General features: G+C 63.4%; 2 non-coding genes across 2 annotated transcripts; both read left to right on the forward strand.

Moving 5' to 3' along the window:
• The first annotated feature begins 462 nt into the window (after nucleotides 1-462).
• On the forward strand, nucleotides 463-581 carry LOC131870524 (5S ribosomal RNA). Its single transcript, XR_009368830.1, has one exon. It is a non-coding gene; the product is annotated as a 5S ribosomal RNA (ribosomal RNA).
• A 7,818-nt stretch (nucleotides 582-8,399) lies between these two features.
• On the forward strand, nucleotides 8,400-8,518 carry LOC131870546 (5S ribosomal RNA). Its single transcript, XR_009368852.1, has one exon. It is a non-coding gene; the product is annotated as a 5S ribosomal RNA (ribosomal RNA).
• Nucleotides 8,519-10,992: the final 2,474 nt, after the last annotated feature.

Consider the following 10,992-nt stretch of genomic DNA (forward strand, 5'->3'; position numbering starts at 1 on the left):
TTTGTGGTCCTTGGGTCCCATTTTGCATCCCGAAACTTGTGTTTTGGTGCTTGATCCCTATTTTGGGTGCCCACCTTGCACCAAGTGCGCACCCGGGGCAAACCGAGCGCCTTGGTGCACCGGGGCAAGATCGAGCGTGCACCCGAGGCGCCCCGAACATGCACCAAGGTGCACTCGGCCCACATGTGAGCGCAGGTCGTTGCGCCCGAGGTGGTGTGTGGGCACCGCGTTGCAGACGGGACACTGCACGCACACGACGCCCCCTCCAGGTGCACGCACGTAGGCCGGGCCGGGTGCACACCCGACGCCCTAGCAAGGTGCGCGCACCCGGGCAGGGCTCACACTTGGCGAACGGGGCGCACTTCGCGAGGGAGGGTGTGCACCTCGACGGGGGTGGGTGGCCGGGGTGGATTCGCACGTGGGTCGCGGTTTGCTAAGTACACACTGCGACAAGCTCATAACGGGTGCGATCATACCAGCATTAGTGCACCGGATCCCATCAGAACTCCGCAGTTAAGCGCGCTTGGGCCGGAGTAGTACTGGGATGGGTGACCTCCCGGGAAGTCCCGGTGTTGCACCCTTTTTTAGTTTTTCGCCGGGCGTCGCAATGCTATTTGAATAAACCTTTTGCCCGTTTGCGTTCTCGTCGGGGCCGGGCCGGGCCGGGGTGCGCTGCCCGCACTACCGCGCGCGCGGGGGGCGACACCGAGCGCGCACCCGAGGCACCCCGAGCACACAGGCCACGGTGCAACCCGGGCGTTGTGCGCGCACCCCGGTGCGCCCGAGGTGCTGCGCGCGCACCCAGGTGAAATCGGTGTGCACCTCGGCCAGTGCGCGCTCGGTCGAGTCGCGCACGTTGGCCAAGGTGCACGGTGATGTTTCTTACTCTAAGGTTCCGCACCAGACGCCCGGGACAGGTGAGCGAAGCTGGGCGGGGCCGGGTGCGCGGCCGGGGCAGGTGCACGCAGCTGGAGAGAGCTTTGGAGCACACTTCGGAGCGCACCAATGATGCGCTCCATTCAAAAGTTTCCTGAAAAGGCAAAAAAAGTTGAGATTATAGAATTTCCCACTTGAGAGATTGTAAAAAAAAAAAATTTAAAATGAAGGAAACGCGGGTGCCAAGGTGTGCGCAGCCCAGCCAAGGTGTGCGCACCAAGGCGCCCACCCTGGCGAAGGTGCACGCAAGGTGCGCACCCGAGGCAAACCGGACAATTAACCCAACTTTCGACTTCGCGCGCACCTTGGAGCGCACTTCGGAGCGCTCCTTGGTGCGCACCAATCTTGGGCACCTCGGAGTGCACCATGGCGCCCACCAAGGTGCGCACCCGGGGCAAACCGAGCTCCGACTTCGTGCGCACCTTGGAGCGCACGAAAGGTGCGCACCATGGCGCCCACCAAGGTGCGCAGCCCAGCCAAGGCGTGCGCATCAAGGTGCGCACCCTGGCGAAGGTGCGCACCCGGGGCAAACCGAGCTCCGACTTCGTGCGCACCTTGGAGCGCACAAAAGGTGCGCAACCCAGCCAAGGTGTGCGCACCCCGGTCAAACCGAGCTCCGAATCGTGCGCACCAGAGGTGCACGCCATCGTGCGCACCTTGGAGCACACTTCGGAGCCCTCCTTGGTGCGCGCCGATGTTGCGCACCTCGGAGCGCACCCGGGGAAAACAATGCAATTAACCCGACTTTCGACTTCGTGGGCACCTCGGAGCGCTCTCGGGTTCGCACCTCGGAGCACACCGAGGTGCGCACCTTTGATGCGCTGCCTTCACCAATTTCCAGAAAAGGCAAGAAAACATTGAGAAGGTGTGCGCACCGAGGTGCCCACCCTGGCGAAGGTGCACGCGAGGTGCGCACCCGGGGCAAACCGGGCTCCGACTTCGTGCACGCCGCACCTTGGAGCACACTTCGGAGCGCTCCTTGGTGCGCACCAGGGCGCGCAACCCAGCCGAGGTGCCCACCCCGGCGAAGGTGCACGCGAGGTGCGCACCCGGGGCAAACCGGGCTCCGACTTCGTGCACGCCATGGTGCCCACCGCGGCGAAGGTGCACGCGAGGTGCGCACCCGGGGCAAACCGGGCTCCGACTTCGTGCACGCCGCACCTTGGAGCACACTTCGGAGCGCTCCTTGGTGCGCACCATGGTGCCCACCAGGGCGCGCAACCCCGCCGAAGGTGCACGCGAGGTGCGCACCCGGGGCAAACCGGGCTCCGACTTCGTGCACGCCGCACCTTGGAGCACACTTCGGAGCGCTCCTTGGTGCGCACCATGGTGCCCACCAGGGCGCGCAACCCCGCCGAAGGTGCACGCGAGGTGCGCACCCGGGGCAAACCGGGCTCCGACTTCGTGCACGCCATGGTGCGCACCGCGGCGAAGGTGCGCACCCGGGGCAAACCGGGCTCCGACTTCGTGCACGCCGCACCTTGGAGCACACTTCGGAGCGCTCCTTGGTGCGCACCAGGGCGCGCAACCCAGCCGAGGTGCCCACCCCGGCGAAGGTGCACGCGAGGTGCGTACCCGGGGCAAACCGGGCTCCGACTTCGTGCACGCCGCACCTTGGAGCACACTTCGGAGCGCTCCTTGGTGCGCACCATGGTGCCCACCAGGCCGCGCAACCCAGCCAAGGTGTGCGCACCAAGGTGCACGCGAGGTGCGCACCCGGGGCAAACCGGGGTCCGACTTCGTGCACGCCGCACCTTGGAGCACACATCGGGGCGCTCCCGGGTTCGCACCGGCGTTGCGCACCGTGGTGGGCACCTCGGAGCACACCAAGGTGGGCAGCGAGGTGCGCACCTTTGATGCGATGCCTTCACTAATTTCCATAAAAGGCAAAAAAAAAACGAGATTTTAAAATTTCCGTTTTGAAAGATAGTGAGAAAAAGGGAATGCTGGTGCCATCTTGAGCCCGCCCTGGTGCGCAGCCCAGCCAAGGTGTGCGCACCAAGGTGCCCACCCTGGCGAAGGTGCGCGCCCGGGCAATTAATCCAACTTCCAACTTCGCGCGCGCCAGGGTGGGAGCGCACCCAACAACCGGGCCTGGGAAGAGCCAATGCGAGAAACCCCACCAAACGCTCTGACAAAAAAAGAGGGGGCGCTCCAGTAACCCCGCTTCGGAGCGCACCCTGGGCAAACCCAGCCAAGGTGCCCACCCCGGCCAAGGTGCAGGCGAGGTGCGCACCCGGGGCAAACCGGGCTCCGACAACGTGCACGCCGCACCTTGGAGCACACTTCGTAGCGCTCCCGGGTGCGCACCTCAGAGCACACCAAGGTGGGCAGCGAGGTGCGCACCTTTGATGCGCTGCCTTCACTAATTTCCAGAAAAGGCAAAAAAAAAAGGAGATTTTAAAATTTCCGTTTTGAAAGATAGTGAAAAAAACGGAACGCGCGTGCCATCTTGAGCCCGCCCTGGTGCGCAGCCCAGGTAAGGTGCCCACCCTGGCAAAGGTGCGCACCCGGGCAATTAACCCTACTTCCGACTTCGTGCGCGCCAGGGTGGCAACCGGGCCTCGGAAGAGCCAATGCGAGAAACCCCACCAAACGCTCCGACAAAAAAAGAGGCGGCGCTCCAATAACCCCGCTTCGGAGCGCAGCCGGGGCAAACCCAGCCAAGGTGCCCACCCCGACGAAGGTGCACGCGAGGTGCGCACCCGGGGCAAACCGGGCTCCGACAACGTGCACGCAGCACCTTGGAGCACACTTCGAAGCACTCCCGGGTGCCCACCGGCGTTGCGCACCGTGGTGGGCAGCGAGGTGCGCACCTTTGATGCGCTGCCTTCACTAATTTCCAGAAAAAGGCAAAAAAAAATGAGATTTTAAAATTTCCGTTTTGAAAGATAGTGAAAAAAAAGGAACGCGGGTGCCATCTTGAGCCCGCCCTGGTGCGCAGCCCAGGCAAGGCATGCGCACCAAGGTGCCCACCCGAGGTGCACACCCGGGGCAAACCGGGCTCCGACTTCGTGCAGGCCGCACCTTGGAGCACACTTCGGAGCGCTCCTTGGTGCGCACCATGGTGCCCACCAGGGCGCGCAACCCAGCCAAGGTCTGCACACCAAGGTGCCCACCCCGGCGAAGGTGCACGCGAGGTGCGCACCCGGGGCAAACCGGGCTCCGACTTCGTGCACGCCATGGTGCCCACCGCGGCGAAGGTGCACGCGAGGTGCGCACCCGGGGCAAACCGGGCTCCGACTTCGTGCACGCCGCACCTTGGAGCACACTTCGGAGCGCTCCTTGGTGCGCACCATGGTGCCCACCAGGGCGCGCAACCCAGCCAAGGTGTGCGCACCAAGGTGCACGCGAGGTGCGCACCCGGGGCAAACCGGGGTCCGACTTCGTGCACGCCGCACCTTGGAGCACACATCGGAGCGCTCCCAGGTTCGCACCAGCGTTGCGCACCTTTGATGCGCTGCCTTCACTAATTTCAAGAAAAGGCAAAAAAAAACGAGATTTTAAAATTTCCGTTCTGAAAGATAGTGAAAAAAACGGAACGCGGGTGCCATCTTGAGCCCTTCCTGGTGCGCAGCCCAGGCAAGTTGTGCGCACCAAGGTGCCCACCCTGGCGGAGGTGCGCGCCCGGGGCAATCCGGGCTCCGACTTCGTGCACTGCATGGTGCCCACCAAGGCGCGCAACCCAGCCAAGGTGCCCACCGCAGCGAAGGTGCACGCGAGGTGCGCACCCGAGGTGCACACCCGGGGCAAACCGGGCTCCGACTTCGTGCACGCCGCACCTTGGAGCACACTTCAGAGCGCTCCTTGGTGCGCACCAGGGCGTGCAACCCAGCCGAGGTGCCCACCCCGGCGAAGGTGCACGCGAGGTGTGCACCCGGGGCAAACCGGGCTCCGACTTCGTGCACGCCATGGTGCCCACCGCGGCGAAGGTGCGCACCCGGGGCAAACCGGGCTCCGACTTCGTGCACGCCGCACCTTGGAGCACACTTCGGAGCGCTCCTTGGTGCGCACCATGGTGCCCACCAGGCCGCGCAACCCAGCCAAGGTGTGCGCACCAAGGTGCACGCGAGGTGCGCACCCGGGGCAAACCGGGGTCCGACTTCGTGCACGCCGCACCTTGGAGCACACATCGGGGCGCTCCCGGGTTCGCACCGGCGTTGCGCACCGTGGTGGGCACCTCGGAGCACACCAAGGTGGGCAGCGAGGTGCGCACCTTTGATGCGATGCCTTCACTAATTTCCATAAAAGGCAAAAAAAAAACGAGATTTTAAAATTTCCGTTTTGAAAGATAGTGAGAAAAAGGGAATGCTGGTGCCATCTTGAGCCCGCCCTGGTGCGCAGCCCAGCCAAGGTTTGCGCACCAAGGTGCCCACCCTGGCGAAGGTGCGCGCCCGGGCAATTAACCCAACTTCCAACTTCGCGCGCGCCAGGGTGGGAGCGCACCCAACAACCGGGCCTGGGAAGAGCCAATGCGAGAAACCCCACCAAACTCTCTGACAAAAAAAGAGGGGGCGCTCCAGTAACCCCGCTTCGGAGCGCACCCTGGGCAAACCCAGCCAAGGTGCCCACCCCGGCCAAGGTGCAGGCGAGGTGCGCACCCGGGGCAAACCGGGCTCCGACAACGTGCACGCCGCACCTTGGAGCACACTTCGTAGCGCTCCCGGGTGCGCACCTCAGAGCACACCAAGGTGGGCAGCGAGGTGCGCACCTTTGATGCGCTGCCTTCACTAATTTCCAGAAAAGGCAAAAAAAAAAGGAGATTTTAAAATTTCCGTTTTGAAAGATAGTGAAAAAAACGGAACGCGCGTGCCATCTTGAGCCCGCCCTGGTGCGCAGCCCAGGTAAGGTGCCACCCTGGCAAAGGTGCGCACCCGGGCAATTAACCCTACTTCCGACTTCGTGCGCGCCAGGGTGGCAACCGGGCCTCGGAAGAGCCAATGCGAGAAACCCCACCAAACGCTCCGACAAAAAAAGAGGCGGCGCTCCAATAACCCCGCTTCGGAGCGCAGCCGGGGCAAACCAAGCCAAGGTGCCCACCCCGACGAAGGTGCACGCGAGGTGCGCACCCGGGGCAAACCGGGCTCCGACAACGTGCACGCAGCACCTTGGAGCACACTTCGAAGCACTCCCGGGTGCCCACCGGCGTTGCGCACCGTGGTGGGCAGCGAGGTGCGCACCTTTGATGCGCTGCCTTCACTAATTTCCAGAAAAAGGCAAAAAAAAATGAGATTTTAAAATTTCCGTTTTGAAAGATAGTGAAAAAAAAGGAACGCGGGTGCCATCTTGAGCCCGCCCTGGTGCGCAGCCCAGGCAAGGCATGCGCACCAAGGTGCCCACCCGAGGTGCACACCCGGGGCAAACCGGGCTCCGACTTCGTGCAGGCCGCACCTTGGAGCACACTTCGGAGCGCTCCTTGGTGCGCACCATGGTGCCCACCAGGGCGCACCCGAGGCAAACCGGGCTCCGACTTCGTGCACGCCGCACCTTGGAGCACACATCGGAGCGCTCCCAGGTTCGCACCAGCGTTGCGCACCTTTGATGCGCTGCCTTCACTAATTTCCAGAAAAGGCAAAAAAAAACGATATTTTAAAATTTCCGTTCTGAAAGATAGTGAAAAAAACGGAACGCGGGTGCCATCTTGAGCCCTTCCTGATGCGCAGCCCAGGCAAGTTGTGCGCACCAAGGTGCCCACCCTGGCGGAGGTGCGCGCCCGGGGCAAACCGGGCTCCGACTTCGTGCACTGCATGGTGCCCACCAAGGCGCGCAACCCAGCCAAGGTGCCCACCGCAGCGAAGGTGCACGCGAGGTGCGCACCCGAGGTGCACACCCGGGGCAAACCGGGCTCCGACTTCGTGCACGCCGCACCTTGGAGCACACTTCAGAGCGCTCCTTGGTACGCACCAGGGCGCGCAACCCAGCCAAGGTGCTCACCCCGGCGAAGGTGCACGCGAGGTGCGCACCCGGGGCAAACCGGGCTCGGACTTCGTGCACGCCGCACCTTGGAGCACACATCGGAGCGCTCCCGGGTTCGCACCAGCATTGCGCACCTTTGATGCGCTGCCTTCACTAATTTCCAGAAAAGGCAAAAAAAAGAAAAAAATGAGATTTTAAAATTTCCGTTTTGAAAGATAGTGAAAAAAACGGAACGCGGGTGCCATCTTGAGCCCGCCCTGGTGTGCAGCCCAGGCAAGTTGTGCGCACCAAGGCACCCACCCTGGCCAAGGTGGGTCACGGGGTGGGTCCTAGGGTGGGTAACGGGGTGGGTACTAAGGTGCGTGCCAAGGTGGGTCATAGGGTGGGTGCCAAGGTGGGCACCAGGGTGGGTGTGCACCAACCCTAGCCAGGGTAGGTCACGGGGTGGTTGTCGGGGTGGGCGTCAAGGAGCCAAGGTGGGTGGCAAGTAGCCAAGTTGCGTGCCAAGGTGGGTGTCGGGGTGGGTGCCAAGGATCCAAGGTGGGTGCCAAGGAACCAAGGTGGGTGTCTGGGTGGGTGCCGAGGTGGGAGCCAGGGTGGGTCCCAAGGTGAGTGCAAAGGTGGGTGCCAGGGTCAAGGTGAGTGCCAATGTGGGTTCCAAGGTGCCAGGGTCAGGGTGAGTGCCAATGTGGGTTCAAAGGTGCTAAGTTGGGTGCGAGGTTGGGTGCGAGGGTGGGTGGGTGCCAAGGTGTGCTAGGTGGAAGCCCGGGTGGGTCGGCATCCCATGGGTGTCGAGTTGGGTGCCTGATGGGTGCTTCTTGTCAAGTTTTAGTCGTCGGGACTCATTTCGAGCCTTAGAGGTCGTTTCTTGTCCGGTTGCCCTGTCTTCGACCTGGGAACCCAATTTTGGTCCTCGGGTCCCATTTTTTTTTGTCTCGCATCCCACTTTTGGCCTGTGGCCTTTTCGGGGTCGATTCTCGTTTTGGGCATCAGAGCATGTTTCTTCTCCTAAAACCCAATATTTGTTTATTAAGTCTCGGAACACATTTTTGTTCTCGTGGACCCATCATGGGTCTTGGAACGCATTTGTGGTCCTTGGGTCCCATTTTGCATCCCGAAACTTGTGTTTTGGTGCTTGATCCCTATTTTGGGTGCCCACCTTGCACCAAGTGCGCACCCGGGGCAAACCGAGCGCCTTGGTGCACCGGGGCAAGATCGAGCGTGCACCCGAGGCGCCCCGAACATGCACCAAGGTGCACTCGGCCCACATGTGAGCGCAGGTCGTTGCGCCCGAGGTGGTGTGTGGGCACCGCGTTGCAGACGGGACACTGCACGCACACGACGCCCCCTACAGGTGCACGCACGTAGGCCGGGCCGGGTGCACACCCGACGCCCTAGCAAGGTGCGCGCACCCGGGCAGGGCTCACACTTGGCGAACGGGGCGCACTTCGCGAGGGAGGGTGTGCACCTCGACGGGGGTGGGTGGCCGGGGTGGATTCGCACGTGGGTCGCGGTTTGCTAAGTACACACTGCGACAAGCTCATAACGGGTGCGATCATACCAGCGTTAGTGCACCGGATCCCATCAGAACTCCGCAGTTAAGCGCGCTTGGGCCGGAGTAGTACTGGGATGGGTGACCTCCCGGGAAGTCCCGGTGTTGCACCCTTTTTTAGTTTTTCGCCGGGCATCGCAATGCTATTTGAATAAACCTTTTGCCCGTTTGCGTTCTCGTCGGGGCCGGGCCGGGCCGGGGTGCGCTGCCCGCACTACCGCGCGCGCGGGGGCGACACCGAGCGCGCACCCGAGGCGCCCCGAGCACACAGGCCACGGTGCAACCCGGGCGTTGTGCGCGCACCCCGGTGCGCCCGAGGTGCTGCGCGCGCACCCAGGTGAAATCGGTGTGCACCTCGGCCAGTGCGCGCTCGGTCGAGTCGTGCACGTTGGCCAAGGTGCACGGTGATGTTTCTTACTCTAAGGTTCCGCACCAGACGCCCGGGACAGGTGAGCGAAGCTGGGCGGGGCCGGGTGCGCGGCCGGGGCAGGTGCACGCAGCTGGAGAGAGCTTTGGAGCACACTTCGGAGCGCACCAATGATGTGCTCCATTCAAAAGTTTCCTGAAAAGGCAAAAAAAGTTGAGATTATAGAATTTCCCACTTGAGAGATTGTAAAAAAAAAAAATTTAAAATGAAGGAAACGCGGGTGCCAAGGTGTGCGCAGCCCAGCCAAGGTGTGCGCACCAAGGCGCCCACCCTGGCGAAGGTGCACGCAAGGTGCGCACCCGAGGCAAACCGGACAATTAACCCAACTTTCGACTTCGCGCGCACCTTGGAGCGCACTTCGGAGCGCTCCTTGGTGCGCACCAATCTTGGGCACCTCGGAGTGCACCATGGCGCCCACCAAGGTGCGCACCCGGGGCAAACCGAGCTCCGACTTCGTGCGCACCTTGGAGCGCACGAAAGGTGCGCACCATGGCGCCCACCAAGGTGCGCAGCCCAGCCAAGGCGTGCGCATCAAGGTGCGCACCCTGGCGAAGGTGCGCACCCGGGGCAAACCGAGCTCCGACTTCGTGCGCACCTTGGAGCGCACAAAAGGTGCGCAACCCAGCCAAGGTGTGCGCACCCCGGTCAAACCGAGCTCCGAATCGTGCGCACCAGAGGTGCACGCCATCGTGCGCACCTTGGAGCACACTTCGGAGCCCTCCTTGGTGCGCGCCGATGTTGCGCACCTCGGAGCGCACCCGGGGAAAACAATGCAATTAACCCGACTTTCGACTTCGTGGGCACCTCGGAGCGCTCTCGGGTTCGCACCTCGGAGCACACCGAGGTGCGCACCTTTGATGCGCTGCCTTCACCAATTTCCAGAAAAGGCAAGAAAACATTGAGAAGGTGTGCGCACCGAGGTGCCCACCCTGGCGAAGGTGCACGCGAGGTGCGCACCCGGGGCAAACCGGGCTCCGACTTCGTGCACGCCGCACCTTGGAGCACACTTCGGAGCGCTCCTTGGTGCGCACCAGGGCGCGCAACCCAGCCGAGGTGCCCACCCCGGCGAAGGTGCACGCGAGGTGCGCACCCGGGGCAAACCGGGCTCCGACTTCGTGCACGCCATGGTGCCCACCGCGGCGAAGGTGCACGCGAGGTGCGCACCCGGGGCAAACCGGGCTCCGACTTCGTGCACGCCGCACCTTGGAGCACACTTCGGAGCGCTCCTTGGTGCGCACCATGGTGCCCACCAGGGCGCGCAACCCCGCCGAAGGTGCACGCGAGGTGCGCACCCGGGGCAAACCGGGCTCCGACTTCGTGCACGCCGCACCTTGGAGCACACTTCGGAGCGCTCCTTGGTGCGCACCATGGTGCCCACCAGGGCGCGCAACCCCGCCGAAGGTGCACGCGAGGTGCGCACCCGGGGCAAACCGGGCTCCGACTTCGTGCACGCCGCACCTTGGAGCACACTTCGGAGCGCTCCTTGGTGCGCACCAGGGCGCGCAACCCAGCCGAGGTGCCCACCCCGGCGAAGGTGCGTACCCGGGGCAAACCGGGCTCCGACTTCGTGCACGCCGCACCTTGGAGCACACTTCGGAGCGCTCCTTGGTGCGCACCATGGTGCCCACCAGGCCGCGCAACCCAGCCAAGGTGTGCGCACCAAGGTGCACGCGAGGTGCGCACCCGGGGCAAACCGGGGTCCGACTTCGTGCACGCCGCACCTTGGAGCACACATCGGGGCGCTCCCGGGTTCGCACCGGCGTTGCGCACCGTGGTGGGCACCTCGGAGCACACCAAGGTGGGCAGCGAGGTGCGCACCTTTGATGCGATGCCTTCACTAATTTCCATAAAAGGCAAAAAAAAAACGAGATTTTAAAATTTCCGTTTTGAAAGATAGTGAGAAAAAGGGAATGCTGGTGCCATCTTGAGCCCGCCCTGGTGCGCAGCCCAGCCAAGGTGTGCGCACCAAGGTGCCCACCCTGGCGAAGGTGCGCGCCCGGGCAATTAACCCAACTTCCAACTTCGCGCGCGCCAGGGTGGGAGCGCACCCAACAACCGGGCCTGGGAAGAGCCAATGCGAGAAACCCCACCAAACGCTCTGACAAAAAAAGAGGGGGCGCTCCAGTAACCCCGCTTCGGAGCGCACCCTGGGCAAACCCAG

Source organism: Cryptomeria japonica, unplaced genomic scaffold (genome assembly GCF_030272615.1).
Source record: "Cryptomeria japonica unplaced genomic scaffold, Sugi_1.0 HiC_scaffold_335, whole genome shotgun sequence".
Taxonomy (NCBI): domain Eukaryota; kingdom Viridiplantae; phylum Streptophyta; class Pinopsida; order Cupressales; family Cupressaceae; genus Cryptomeria; species Cryptomeria japonica.